The sequence below is a fragment of the Phyllostomus discolor genome, chromosome 10, assembly GCF_004126475.2.
Source record: "Phyllostomus discolor isolate MPI-MPIP mPhyDis1 chromosome 10, mPhyDis1.pri.v3, whole genome shotgun sequence".
In the NCBI taxonomy this organism is placed as follows: domain Eukaryota; kingdom Metazoa; phylum Chordata; class Mammalia; order Chiroptera; family Phyllostomidae; genus Phyllostomus; species Phyllostomus discolor.
In genome coordinates this window covers 38,192,731-38,209,063 of record NC_040912.2, presented here as the reverse complement: position 1 = coordinate 38,209,063, position 16,333 = coordinate 38,192,731, and the positions used below count along the sequence as shown (strand labels likewise).

Sequence of the window (16,333 nt, the reverse complement as noted above, 5' to 3'; positions counted from 1 at the left end):
AAAAATAAAAATAAAGATGGCATAGCATTAAAAAATTATGAAATGTTTTAAAAGTCCTGAGACCACAAAGTTTTATCCTAATAAACAATTCATAGTGATAAAAATAAGAAAAAAATAATTTAAAGATAAATGAGAGTTATGTACATCTGGTATACTCTGTAAAAGTATTATTAAATAGATTGCAATGCAACTACATTTGCAGACCTCCAATGATTTTACAAAGAAAAGGACAACATCATGGTTGTTTTTGCACTGCAACACCTGGTATTACATTTCACACACTCCTCTTTCTGGTACTGACTGCCACAGCCTGTGCTACTGGACAAGATTGGATATTTAATATTTAATTTGAAACTCAGGCAAAAGAAAACATAACTAAGAGTGGGGTTATTTATAGAAAAGGGAAATCAGGCTATTAATATTGAGTTATTCATTCAATGCATCTTTCCAAAACATCGTGCTGTTTTATTGGATATTGGAGCGAAAAGAGCAAGTAAAACAATACACCTTCCTTCAGGTCATTTGAATTATAGAGAATACTCATCTGCAGGAAGAAGTGTGCAGATGAGTTATGAGAAACATTCTCAGTAACGAGCTGAGCCCCAAACTGGCAGTGCCAGAGTCACATGTTGTTGCACTATGAGTTTCTCGGAAATCTCATCTCAGCAGCAAAGCTAGAAAGAATGCCAGATGGTGAGGTGTCATGTAAATCCCATCCTTGTGTCAAAGTTGATGACCAAATGCGACAGATCTGGAAGAAGGACTTTAGGGCAGATAGAAGGGGGTTTTTAAATATGTATGTTTAGGAAGACTATGTATTTTAGGAACACTGAAATCGTGTTGTTTCTTTTTTTTAAATATATATATATTTTTTATTTTTTTAGAGAGGGGAAGGGAGTGGGAAAGAAAGAGAGAGAAACATCAATGTATGGTTGCCTCTTGTGTGGCCCCCACTGGGGACCTGGCCTGCAACCCAGACATGTGCCCTGACTGGGAATCGAAAGTGCAACTCTTTGGTTCACAGCCCACACAATCGACTGAGCTATGCCAGCCAGTGCCTGTTGTTTCTTTAGTAACTCATGACTATTGTATCTAGTTTCCAAAAAGAATCTTTAAAAGTTAAATGCATTAGTAGTAAGGAATCTATTAGTTTTAAACTTGTTAACAACATTCTAGAACTTCATTTGTTTAAAAACATTGTAATATACTAGCTTGGTTTTTTTTTGTTTTTGTTTTTGTTTTTTTTAATATATTTTTTTAAACATTTTATTTATTTATTTTTAGGGAGGGAAGGGGGAGAGAGAGAGAGAGAGAGAGAGAGACATCAATGTGCGGTTGCTGGGGGTTATGGCCTGCAACCCAGGAATGTACCCTAGCTGGGAATAGAACCTGGGACACTTTGGTTCCCAGCCTGTGCTCAATCCACTGAGCTACGCCAGCCAGGCTAGCTTGGTTTTTAATCAAGTGGTGGTGATAGTAAGTCTTGATGTGTCCATATCAGTGACCTTGAATCAAACTCATTATATTATATAAACATAAAGATGACCTTTCTTCCAGATGCTCTTGCCTTTTGAGGCATTTAGTCCTGACTTGTCACAGTACCCTGTGTAGACTTACCTTTCTTAGGTATTACTTCGGTCCATAAGTATTCTTCTCCCTTTTATTGTACCAGTCATCTGAATCAAAACACACTGCAATCTCTGCTTCCCTGTGGCATGTGGTCTGGATATCTGAAGAGCCCTCTGGAAATAAAACAAGATCCTAAATCAATGAAAATATACATACTTTTAATTCATTACTGGGCTCATAAGAAAACTACAAAACTTTCTAGGGACAAATAAGACAAAACAAAACGAACCACAGAACCAACAACAGTAAAAACAGTGAGCCAAATGAATAGAAAACAAAAGCCAAAACGAATAAATATTCAATAGGTTGGCAGTAAAGAATTTTCTATCATGTGTACCTAAGAGGTGGCCTGAGATGCAAAAAGTAATAATGAACAAGGAAATAAGTAAATATGTAAATAAACTGAAATATGTATTGTCTATATAAGATAAGAACAGTATGGTCTAACTTGTAGGTTTAACTAAAACATAAATAAAATTCTATTAAAAGTAGCATATATATCAGAAAAGGAAAGGTCAGAATTAAAGTGTTCTAAGAACTTTTTGTTATATGTTAGGGGACTGAGATACTGAATAACTTAGGAAATTATTAAGTTAAATATATGTAATAAAGTTTTGAGGTTGTTTCTATTTTCACAGTAGAAATATTTTCATTGAAAGTGACTGATTTTAAAAACTAATTAATTGCTTTGATGTATCTAGTTCATTAGAAATTTTATACTTTTGGCGGGAGTTGCTCTTTGTAATAATTTAAAGAGAAATGATAGTTATGTGAATCTAGCATACTCTGTAAAAGTATAATTAAATAGAATGCAATGCAACTACATTCACATGCCCCTCAACTAATGTACAAAGCAAAGGACAGAATCATATTTGTTTTTGTACTGCCACACCTGATAGGGAAAGAATTAAAAATAAAAAACAATCAATATGCCAAAAATTAAAATATAAGAAAAAAGGAAACAGAAAAAGTGACATTAAGAATGTAAAATAAGCCCTAGCTGGTGTGGCTCAGTGGATTGAGTGAACCAAATGAGTCACTGGTTCAAGTCCCAGTCAGATCACATGCCTGGGTTGCCAGCCTGGTCCCCAGTAGGGGGTGTGTGAGAGGCAACCACACATCGATGCTTCTCCCACTCCCTTTCTCTCTCCTTTCCCATCTGTCTAAAAATAAATAAATAAAATCTTTTAAATAATAATGTAAAATAAAAATGGTAGAAGTCTAAATGTGTCAGTTATCACAATAGACATAATAGACCAAGCTTGACAGATAGAAAAACATAGGTTATCAGATAAGATAATGAAGGAAAATCAATTTATGTGTATACTACCTGTGTAAGGATAATATAGGAAATACAAAAACACATAAAATGATAAAACTATAAGGTAGTTAGTTATCTTCAGAGAATAGCACATTCTAAGAACAATTTTCCTTGTCAATGACATGAAAATGGTGAAGGTGGCATGGGAAAGATCAGTTCAAGAGCAAAATCAACTTATGTATGCCTTGAGAGGCATACAACTCAACTTAGTAACTGTACTTTGTTTTAATCATGATCTAAATAAACCAAGTGTAAAAAGGCATAGTTTAGCAATGCCTTCAGGGGAAATTTGAACAGGAGAAGAATGACGAAGTCAATTTGAGTGGCACAATCTATTTGAAGGCCTGAGTTACTGACAGTTCAGGGGTTGGTTCAGAACTGGATATTAAACATGGAGGAAATACCTCCATGTGCAAATACCACAAAGTTATACTCTGCATCTTCAGAGACAGACAAAGAAGTCATAACCCCAAGAGTCAACTGTTTCACATAAATGGTGCATACACCTGAAATATTTTATGTTGATTTGTCATATCTAATGAGACTGTAAGTGGGTTATTTATTTTTTTCTAAACTCTTATGGACCTCCCTATAGATGGAGCTCTAGAGTTACACCTAATAAATTTTATTAGGCTCTAATGATCAATGATTTTTAAATAAATAATCAAGGTATAATTCTAATGGCTTCTAAATCAATATAATTTAGTTAATTCCTTTAATACAATATTAGAATAAACATTATAGTATATTGTAATAATTTACTACTACATAAAAATTGACTATCCCGATATATTTGCACTAGTACAGAGCTATTTTAATGTAAAAAAATACAAATGGAAAGCCTCAATTTTATAAGGTAAAACTCCATCATCAACACATTTTTTTCTTACGGGCTCCCTCCTTACCCACAGATTAAGTCATCAACATCCATTACAGCTTTCCTCCCCGACCCTTGTTTGGGTTGTATTTCCAGGCTGTATTCCAAGGTTTGGCTCACTCCTCGCATGTGTCACTAATCCTTGAATTTGCTCCCTGCTTTTTCCTTTGGGTTTAACATTGAACATTTTGAGAACTCATTTATGTCTTAGCATGAGACTCCAACTGCATTTTACTCTTTGCTGTATGCTGTCGTATTATACAAAGCTCAACCCCAGTTATAGCCACCTTAAAGATCGGGTCTAAGGTTCCTAGACCAGGTGAAGGCCCAGATTTTCACTTCTCAAATAGAAAAGAATTTCTGTCCTTATTATTATTATTATTGCTATTATTTTAAAAAGACACACTAATTCAGCATCATGCTCAGGCTATTACTTTTAGCAGTCAAGAGCATGAGTGAAAAAAACAAAAAACAAAAAACAACTACATCCAAATCCTTTGTTGGAATGCTTCACTCTTTCCACAGAACAGAAACTAAAATAACCTGTGATAAAACTAGTCACAAATACAGTGTTTGAACTTTTACCCATTGACATGAGTACTGTCTAAAATGTGTCTTTGTAGCAGTTAGCATTTATTGTCACCTCTGCTTAGCTGAGTCCACAAATCTGTTGTTACTTGTAGCTTCCCAGCCACTTCTCTGGCCCTCCTCTTCTGTTAAGCTTTATTTCCTGTCGGTAATTAAAACCTTTCAACACTGCCTTAGCTACTGCTGCTGCTGGAGCCACCATAGCCACCTTGGTTTTGTGGTTTGGCAAAGAATTGGCCTCTATCACCAAAGGGGCCATAACTTCTGCGTCCAAAGTCTCCTCCTTTCATGGGTGTAAAATTTGAAGGTTGTTGTAATTGTCCAAATCATTATAGCTTCTGCCACCTGCCAAATTGCTTCCATCATTACCCAGTCCATTACAACCACCTTACTACCACCATATCCGCCTCCAACTCCTCCGCCGCCGCCGCCACCACCTGGACTATGAAAGTTTCCTCCATAGCCAAAGTTGTCATTCCCACCAAAACCACCTCCAAAGTTTCCAGAATCACTTTGGCCTCTGTGACTGGATGAAGCACAAGCCACCTCTTGCTTAGATAGCACTCCCCTTACTTCACAGCTGTGGCCATTCATAATGTAGTTTTTGTGAATGACGATCTTTGTTATGGAGTCATGGTCATCAAAGGTTACAAAAGCAAGCCTCTCTGCTTGCCACTGCCTCGGTCAGTCATGATTTCACTCACTTTAGTTTTCTCACACTGTTCAAAATAATCCCCTGAATCTCTCATCACCACTCAGTCGGCGAGTGTTCCCCAGTGCTTGGAAGGGCTCCTCAGACTCTCATTGGTTGTTTCAAAGCTCAGACCTCCAATAAAGATATTGGTCTGGCTCTTGGGGAGACTCTGACTTAGACATGATGACTGTGGGAGGGAAGATCTTAACGATGCCGGAAAAGAATTTCATTTTAAAATGCATTCATTAAAAAACAGAATTCTAAATCTATTCTTTTTTTTATAGGTCTTTCTGGCCAGATTATTATAATTCTTACACATCATGTTCTGATAGTCAAATATGTGGAATTTACAATTAAACTAAGTTAATATTGACCATACAAGGGAAAAGATAGGTGAATATTAGGTGTGGAAGGTGTTCTAGGCTGCTTCCTATACTATTTGTGACATAAACCAAGTCTCTTTATCTTTCTGGGACTTTTTTTATTTATTTATACAGTGTATTTGTACTAGTTTTTTAAAAGATTGCTGCTTATTAAATTTTATCAAGCTTTTTTATCTTTGTTAATGATGTATCCTATGTCTCCCGAGTGATCTGGACTACTGAAACAAAGCCTACATCTGTGTTTCAATAGCAACTTATGTGACTCAGTTAGATTTATAACTAAATTGCCATCATTATTTTGTCTGCCACTAAACTTATATCCTCTTGTCCATCCTTATTTTCTTAATGTCCATCTTGGAGTCAACACATAATATGTGTTCATTAAGTATTTACAGAAATTATGAGTGAATTATAAAGAATATTTTCACAGTTTAGATCTGTGTCATATAGTATAGATTCTTAACAATTTTTTTGTGTCTCGACCCAGTTTTGAGGTCCTCAGCAGAGGACAGTTCTCTTTTTGAGCAGCTAATCAAGTATACACCAAACGACTCCCCTTCCTGGGCACTCACGCTGCGGTCCAGTGCGCATCAGCCCTAACCTGCTCCAGCTTCCTGCCACCACGTCCCTGGGTGCGAAGACCCTGTGTGTCCTGGCCTGGCAGCCTTGTCATGTTTGGAGCCATCAGAAACAAAAAGCTCTGCCTTCCCTGTATCTAGTGTTACTATGCTATTTCTTACTATCAAAAAAATCTTTAAATTGTATACTATAACACATGACAACCCTTACCTAAAAGCTATGTGTGTCAAATAGAAATAATTAATTTAGCATCTATATTGAAGATTCAAAATAAAATGTTCCTTAGAATTTAGTAGCAAAAAAATCTTTACTATCAAAAGCCTTGAAATAACTCCCTTAGAGTGGACAAAGAAAATGTATAGCTTGCTACCATTTCTTTAAAGTAACTTTTAAACACTTTCAAAGAAGCAATTATGCTGTATTCCACACTTATATGCCTATCATATGTCTAGATGCATAATGGGAACTTAAAATACAATTACCAAGAGATTGGGTTCAATACATAGTATAGATCTTTTTTTGTATTGACCTTTCTAAGGAAATGATACTATTTCATTTTTTCTGTGAGGACAATTTTATACAATCTAACTATATTAATTTAAGATGATCTTAATAGACAAAATAACATAGATAAAATAACAAAATAAAATAGATCAAATAACAATATAATTGCAATCAAACTCAGACATAAGTAGTATGTTACTTTAAACGAACTTGGCTGCAACTAGCGTTCTTTTTTGCAGTTTCCAGCATCTGCTGAATTTACTATATAGGTTGTATTGTCCTTACATTTTGGCAGAAACATAAGAGAGAACATATTTTCCTTGCTGCCCCTAACACTCTTTGATTGGAAGGTTCCACTACTTTATTTGGACATTTTCCATCATACTTCTTATAGTATCCATATGCTAGCTTTTTATGCCTATTAATGTTTTCTTTACTCTGGGCACCCTTCCAGACACACTACTTTGAAATATGGAACTTCTTATTTAGTTATATAGCCAATATCTAAAAACCTCAACTAAGAAAAGATTTCCACCAGAATTTTCAAAGGTGCTGTTAAGATCAATCAAGGCAGCCACTCACTGAGTGTGGAAAAGAGTCATATAACAGCCCAGGAAACCATCCCATAAAGCCTGTACCAGGGAGAACAGAACGGAGGACCAGACACTACAAACGGCCCTGCAGTAACAGACTAGCCAAACTCGGCAGCAGCAGATGGAGAAGAAATGCTCTTATTGACTAACTTCCTTATGAGGTTGTATTTATGTTTCTACTTACTGGGTGCAGATCATATTTTCTGCCAACAGTAAATGCTATTGATTTAATACATGTGAGCTCTACATCACACTATAGCCCTGTGAAATATATGGATGGAAGAGAAACACAGAGTTCTTTTTCTAAGATATAGAAGATAACCCATAGACTATTGAGGCACTTATGCTCCCGAAAGGCTCATGGCTAAGGAATTTGTATATTGTCCTTTGAAAAAAAGTATAGACATGAAGCAAAATTACATTTTGGATGGAGATGGGCGGTGCTACTTTTTTTTCCAGATGTCTGCCTAATTTTCTTGCCAGAAATTTATAAGATTTATATCAAATTTTCCTTTAAAACTGCTTACCAATGTTCTGTGAAGAAAAAGCAAGGCACATAATGACTTGATCATCTCAGAGTGAGACGTAATGAAAAAGATACCGTTACCGTATCATTACTGAGAAAATACGAGTCCAGAGAAACCAGAGATCAGGGCTCTCTGGCCTTTGGCAACGCCATGCGGGCTAACACGAGCAGAGGCTTTTGATCTAATTGTGAATTTGCTCCTTTGTGATGATGACATCCCATCTCCAGCATTCAGGAAGTAAACATTTTAAAGTAACTGGCTATGTCACTTGAAAATCAAATCCCAGAGATGCTGGCTGGAAGCCAAGGAGTTACTCCCAGATGCATAAGAAAAGTGGTTGCAGCATATAATTAGGTTAATGCTGGACTAGACCCTGCTTTTGATGAGTTGGCAACTCCCATGACTGCTTTGCTTTAAGTGGGCTGGTGCCTGGGAGGAAAATATACCTATGGGACTTACCAGGAGACAAGCACCAGAAAGCACTTGAAGGGCTAGGATTTCACAAACGGTTCAAATAATGGAATCACAGAACAGAAAGTTCGTCTGCATGGGTTCCTGACACTACACGGGTTTTCCGTCTGAAAGATGAAATCCGGCCTACTTCTTTTATTTAGATTTTCAAAAAAGGAGGCTCCACCATCTTCTTTGGTGAAGTTTTTAAGGTTTAATATATCAACAAGTTCTTCCATATGATGCCTCAAAGTCTCTTTGTTACAGTTAAGACCTAATAAATTTCTCCCTTCATATTCTTTAATATACATATGTGTGATTCCCTCATATGACTAACTCTTACCATATCTGTATGATTTTTTTCTTCAGAGTCATATTCTACACTCTGGAAATTTTAATTTCTCATTGATTCAGAATTGACCAGAAGTCCAGAAACTCACAATTCTGATAACACAGAAAATACTGCCCTCTGTTTCTTGGGTTTCCTGTTCAGGGTATGATCATTTGTCACAGGTAATGCATTGTGGCCAATTTGACAGTTTCACTAATTGAAAGAAACTGTGAGGGGCACTAAATAAATCTGTCACCCAATGTTAGGTGGTTATGTCACTTATGATCAAATTTGGCTGAAAGTGAAAATGAGAAAAATATCAACGTATAGAATGAGTTTCTGGTATACAAGAAAAAATGCTGATTTTTATGTAAAAGAACACAAAACATGATTCAACTCATCATTCAACAAATAGAATCACGCTTTCTAAAAGTTTACATTAACTTCAGGAACACATATTTTTCAAAATTTTAACTTCTTTAATGTTCCTGAGTCATACTCTAATAGTAAAATATTAAATAGGCAGTCACTTTCAAAGAGCACATTTAATACTATTGCTAAAATATTCTGCATACTCTGGACTGTGATTCCAGGAATTTTATTTTCAATAGCATGTCTTCCAGTCTGCCAGCAACAGAAATCAATACCAAGCCCCCAATACGGCACAGTTCCCCCGGGTCGTCAGTCTTCTACCTGGTGATGGCTGATCACATTGGACTGCTAATCATCATAGAAAGTGCAGCATTTTGTTCTTACTGGAACATATACCTCTTTGAATACAGACTCGAAATTCTTGCATACAATGTTTCTTCCCAAACCACCATCCAAAAACTTACAGAATGCCTAATACACTACCATAATATTCTACACAGCATTGCTTCTGATCAGGGAACTGTCTTCACAGCAAATGGAGTGCATTATTAGACCCATGCTTGTGGAATCTGTTGGTCTCACCATGTTTCCCATCACCCTGAAGCAGCTGACTTGATAGAATGGTTAAACAGCTCTTTGAACACTCAGTTACAATGCAAAATAGGCGGGAACATCTTTTAGCACTTGGTTAATATTCTCCAGGAGGCGGTAAAAGCTCTGAATCAGCTGTCAATATATGTTGCTGTTTTTCTAATAGCCAGAATTCTCAGGCCCAGGAAAGAAGAGGTAGAAATGGGAGTGATGCTGCTTACTATTATACCTGGTGATCCATTGGAAGAATGTTTTCTTCCTGTTTCTAGAAACTTATCTCCTTTTGTTGTTCGAGAGGTCTCACTGCCAAAGGATGGGGTGTTTCCCCTGGGATTTACACAAATGATTCCATTGAACTGGAAGTTAAGATTGTCTCTCAGCCACTTTGAGCTCCTCATGCCTCTGAATCTATAGGCATAGAAGGGAGTTTGTGTACCTACTGAGGTTACTGATCCTGATAACCACGGGAAAATTGGACTGAAACTCTGAAGTGGAAATAAGGAGGAACGTGTCTGAAAGATAGGAGATCCCTGTAGGTGTTTCCAAGTTCTACCATGTCCTGTCATTAAAGTCCGTGGGCAGCTACAAATGGCCAATTCATGAAGGGCTACTACTGTCCCAGGGCCTTCAAGGAGCAAAGGTCAGTTCACCAGGTAAACAACCACAACCAGCTTAGCTGTTTGCTGAGGGTAGTGAAACAAGGTAATTATAAATATCAGCTGCAACTATGCGACTAGTCGCGGAAATGAGTATTATAACCATTAAATGTGAAGAGTATTTATTCCTTATTGTGCTGTGAATGTGTGTGTGTGTGTGTGTGTGTGTGTGTATTTTTCAGGCAAACCTTGGCTGGAGTAAAAATATAGATAAGAATAATGATGAGGTAAAAGCATTATGAGAATTAGATGTACAAAACAAGAAATAAAAAAAGTGAAAAGTGAATCATTTTTAAAGCCCTTTGAATGAGTACCATCAACAGAACACTTACCAAAGTGAGCTGTGTCTTCATACGCTGACTTTGGCAACCACCATCATCTCAAGTACGGACTGCTGTGCTGAGCAATAACTTTATTCAAAATTGTCTAATAAAGGAGAGCTGGTTTTTTATGATTATGATCACATTAATACTGTGTTCCATTTGATTACCTGAAAGTATTATAGTATTATAATAAAATAGAACACAGGATTTACTAAAATGTCACTTTATATAAGATTTTAAAATAACACTTTAAAGTAATCAAATGCAGGAGATACTAGTTAGTTTTACCCAGGACAAAAGATTCTCTACTTTGTTTTGTGTAAATTATTCTCAACAAACAGGCTTTATTTTGAAATACTGAAAAGAAGTTTTGGTTACACATTTTTAGGCAAATTATGTTTGTCTTCAGTGGTCAAGATGAAAAATGATGTTCTACAATAAAATGGAAATTCATATGAAATACTAAATTGCTGAAATTGAGCCAATTTTCATAGGCACATGGAAAATATCAAAAGTATGTAACTAACTTAAAGCACTCTAAGATTAATTAAAATCATGATAAAGTATATATGAAATAATGATCCAAGTAAATAAACTAGAAACTAATTATAACTCATAGTTATAAACTTTACATTATAGCATAAATATCAATGACTGACAATTACTGGCCCTATTATTACCGTGGAAAATCTTTTGAGTGATTTTTTAAAACTATGTGATAGATAAAAAATCATCATGATCGTAACTTACCTTTGAATGATATTCATAGACTGTTATATGACATTGCTGCTTTTACGAGCTGCAAGCATCCCATAAAACAGAGCTGAGTGCACAGAATAGATGCCATAAATGCCTAACCTTGGCGTCCTTACGTAACAGCTAATGCTAGGATACTCGAAACACCGCTTTGGTGTTCTGCTGTAATTACAAGTTTTGTCTTTGGTTTATCTTTAACACATTTGACAACCGAGGGTTTTCTCTAAAGAGAAAATCTGCTCCTTATTATAAAGTTGTAAATGTAGTTTTGAAGATTTAAAAGTGAAACCAGAATATAAGAAAAATATAGAAGTTTATTTAAAAGTTTAATTTGGAATGCTTAATAAAACAAGAGAGAAATTACAGATTCCTGAGATGAGGATATTTGAAGAGTACATTTTTTGTCACTTTGCAATTTATTTCTTAAAAAGCTGTGAGAAAATTCAGAGAAAAATGAAATATAAAACAAAAATTCTAAAGATGTATAATGTCAGTAGTAATCAGTCTGATTTCCAGAATGAATTTTAACAAAACTTTTTAGATCAATATTAAAGCATTAATTTAAGGGGATGAGATAAATTTTGAGTGAAAGTAATGAATAAACTTTTGATTATATGATCAAGTTATTCAAGAGAACTCAATAATATGAACACATTTGAAAATGCTTATGATAAAAATAATACAAAACTTATAATACATTACTATAATATATAAAGGGAATAAGCAATCCTGATATGTCCTATCATAACATGGCTCTTATGGGAAAAAAACCTGATAGATGTGTCCCCGATTTGACAACCATCCTAAGAACTTTCATGATATTAACTGATATTAATTGTGAGGGTAAAATAGTTCTAACATAATTTTTTTCCTATTTTCTCTACAGTAAATCCAATTATAAAATGGTTGTTAACTTAAGAAGCAATCAGAATGTATACAACTAAATGTGTAAGAAGAATCATTAGTAGAAGTATGTCAGCCCACTAACACAAAGTCCTAGAGTTGCTTGTGAAGGTGGTTTTATATGATACAGTCACTTGAAATCACTTCCCGTCCAAACAAGGAGGAGTTTCTGCTACAGCAAATAACTCCTGCTGCGTTTGGATCAACACTTGTGGTGTTGTTTCAAATATAAGGAATTATCAAACAAGTCACTTGGGCAAAACAGGCTAATGCCTCTTTGGTTACATCTTTTGATGTATTTGATACCAACTGGCTTTGCTCAAGGGGGCCCTGGCAGGGAGTAGACTTCAGACTCTCGGTATTGTCCTCCTAAGAGCGTCATTACAGTCTCCCTGAGGCACCGCGTTCCCTCACAGGCCTCACACACCTAGTCGCAGCCACCAGCAGCACACCGGATGTCTCACTTGATGAGCAGCATAAGCTGTGAATTGCACCGTGAGACATGAGCAACTTAGCTCTGAATGTGACAGAAAGTGGTGCTAATAACAATTTTTTGGTGAATCTCTCATGTATGAGAAGATGAGGAAAATAGGGGAATATTTAAACCAGGAGACCATTAAACTGATGTGGCCCTGATGCCATGGTGGCCTACCTAAGCCAACCAAACTCTAAGCCTGTAAATGCCTCAAGGCTATGAAATCAAAATGTGAGGGACAAACACACACAGCCAGCTAGGCTTTAAGCTGTAACCATTCAAATAACTTTGTTTCTTTGACTCATCTGTATCTCTCTGTCTTTGCCCTGACTCCCATTGGGGGAGAGCTTCCAACCACTTCTAGTTTAGCACAGGCCAATTCCAATGGACATTTGCTCAAATAAACTTAAACAACAATACTGTTGATCTTCGGGATCTTGTGAATTGAGTTCAGCATTCCCAAGGAATACACAGAAATCACTTGGAGAAGCATGCTCTAGTGGAATAACAGATAAAAGTTTACAGAATAGAGTGATATGTAAAGAAGAGGACCATAGAAAATTTTCATTTGTTTCTAGGTGTGAGGATTCTTCAGTTATGAAGGGTATCATTTTCAATGATAAGTTGTCCTTCCCAATTTTTGGCATGAAGGGAAGGGCAATGATAAATTTAAGCTTGTATTTATTTTACTTCAGTGTAAATTTAAGAAATCCCAATTTCTCAGCAAGTAGTTTTGTGAGGAAATGTGTTAAAATTTTATTTCCTTGATATTTACCAACTTATTCTTGATATTTATAACCCATGGTTTGGAAATGCTATTGTTGTTGGGTTTTCAAACTTGTTAAAAACCATTGTTATTTTTTTATTAACATGCATTATGGTAGGCGTTAGATTTTTCCATTAGCTGGTTTAAGCTCTCACCTACTTTCTATTTATTATAAGTTGTCCATAATTTCTCTGAAAAAACTGAGGACTACTTATTTTCTCTCTGCAAAAACAAAGGAAAAATATTGGGTGGATGAACATGACAATTTATTTATTTATTTACTTAGACATGACAGTTAGTGGGTGTGTACTTAGAATAATTTTCTCCATGACTACTGACAAACTGCTCCCTGCCCTCAGCTCTGTTAGTCAGAGTCCCGTTAGAATATTTAGTTTATAAATATGATTACCTAAATCCTGAAGGAAAAAATGACTTCAAGAATAAAACACCCAAACACATTTCGTTGCAATATTTTTGCATTTATATTACTCATGTGTCTGGCCCTATACTTTATGTTCTCTTTTACCTTCATCTATAATAACACTCACTGTGAATTATTTCTTTATCTGACATAATCCCAGAATTAGGTGCTCCCTTGAACGCTTTATAAACTAGAGAATTAGGAGTGGACTAGCATTCTTTGTTAATCACTAAGAATACGGGTGCTATATTCAAGACAGATGGGAAAAGAGGAACATGTTAGGAAACATGCACAGATACACGCTCCCGAAATAAAGAAAATCAATTGAAGAGTTGAATCAACTCTTTTGATGTGATAACAAACTCTTTCCCTACTTATTATCCTCGACTCATCAGTCATTTACCTATTTATTAACAGCTTTCAAACCTGGGTCAGGCACTGACTGGGCACCGAGACTCCATTTGTGAGGAGACGACATACAATTAGATGTCACTAACTTAACCTTGATGACGGAGTTCCAAAATGGTAGCAACCTAGTTCTTCCCTGAAAACATCCTAAACCAATGTGTTTTTTTAAAAGATTTCATTTTATGGAGCCATTTTAGGTTCACAGTGATTTTGAGAGAAGGAGAGATTTCCCCTGTATCCCCTGCACCAAAACACGCATAGCCTCCCTAATTATTATATCCTCTATCATAGTGGTACATTGGTTATAATTGATGAACCAACTGTGACACATTATTATCATTATTTAAAGTCCATAATTTTATATTGGGTTCACTCTTGCAGTTGTCTGTTCTATGGGTTTGAACACATAACCATCATTGTAATACGATATAGAATAGTTTCACTGCCCCCCAAAATCCTCTGTACTCCATCTATTCATTCTTCCTTTTCCTCCCACCCCGAAGCAGGCAACCACTGAACTTTTAACTGTCTCCTGCTTTCCTTTCCTAGAAGGTCACGTAGTTAGAATCACACAGTGTGGAACTTTTTCAGCTTGGCTACTCCCACTTACTAATACTCATTGAAGTTTCCTCCATGTCTTTTCAGGGTCTGATAGCCTGTTGCTTTTTAGCACTAAATAATATTCCATTATTTAAATATACAATGTTTATTTATCTATTGCAAGACATCTTGGTTTCCTCCCACTTTTATCTATTGTGAATAAAGCTACCATAAACATCTGCGTGCAGGCTTTTGAGTAGGCACAAATTTTCATTTACTTTGAGTAAACAGCAAGTAGCACAATTGCTTAATCATATGACAAAAGTATGTTTAGTTTTGTAAGAAACCACTAAAGTTTCTTCCAAAGTGGCTGCACTACTTTGCATTCCATCAGTGACGAATGACTGAGTGCTGTTGTTGCTCCAGCTCCTTGCTGGTATTTGATGCTGTCAGTGTCTGGATTTGGCCATTTTAATTTGATGTATAATGGTATCCCATTGTCCTCTTAGTTTGCATTTTCCTGATGATATGTGATGTGCAGCATCTTTTCATATGCCTGTACTGTATGCATTTGTATATCTTCTTTGGTGAGGTGTTTCTTTAGGTATTGGTGCATTTTTAATTGATTTTTTATTTTCTTACTGTTGAAATTTAAAATTCTTTGTGTATTTTGGAGAAGAGTTCTTTATCAGTTATGTCTTTTGCAAATATATTCTCCCAGTTTGTGACTTGTATTTTTATTCCCTTAATATTGTCTTTTGTAGATCAGAATTTTTTTTTATTTTAATGAAAGCCAGTTTATCAATTATTCTTTGGTGGATCCAGTCTTTGGTATTTTATCTAAATAATCATTCTGAACACAAAGATATCTAGATTTTATCTCTAGGACTTTTATAGTTTTGCATTTTACTTTAAGGTGACTCATTTTTATTTTTTTGTTTGTTTGTTTATGTTTTGTAAAGCATCTAATCCTGTAGCAAAATTTTGAAGTTCAGGTGACATTAATAATGAAAGCAGCGGCATCTGTAGAATCTCGAAGTTCATTCTTCTTTTGTCCAATGCTCATCTAATTATAAGTAAGTTTTTCCTTACTTCTTTGTTATGTTGTAAAACCTGAAAAAGTCCTATATAAAATTTTAGATGCTGTATATGTGAATTAGTATTCCAGGATGTCTGTAGGCCAGCAATTTTAAACCAGTGTGCCACAAGAACTTTTAAAGCATACAATACCTATTCAGCCAGGGGCTCTGACCTCTTTTTGCTTTGATTGTCAAATAATAAAAATGACAACAGCCAACACAACAATAGCTGTCCAGTGTGAATGAAACAAAATGATGCCTGTATATTTTTTAGCAACATAAAAGTGTAATAGCAAACAATGTAATGTATTTTTTGGCATGCCTCATAACTTTAGTAATTAGTTTATGTGTGCCATGAGATGAAAAAGGTTGAAAAATATTGCTCTAGATTATTGATTTAGCTCTGAGTCCTCTTTAGAATTTGAGATTTTGGTTTTATACACTCACATACCTTAAATGTTTAAAACAAAGCAACAGTGACAATGACAAACTTGCTTTGTCCACAAAATATAAATAAGAGCATTGAAACTTTCTACAAATGGAGGAGTGGTATTTGATAATAAAGCA

The 16,333-nt window shown here is 35.5% G+C and overlaps 1 long non-coding RNA gene across 1 annotated transcript; it reads left to right on the top strand.

Annotated features, from left to right (window-relative positions):
* The first annotated feature begins 253 nt into the window (after positions 1-253).
* On the top strand, positions 254-16,038 carry LOC118496986. Its single transcript, XR_004899527.1, has 4 exons — positions 254-264; positions 811-815; positions 13,614-13,620; positions 15,930-16,038. It is a non-coding gene; the product is annotated as an uncharacterized LOC118496986 (long non-coding RNA).
* Positions 16,039-16,333: the final 295 nt, after the last annotated feature.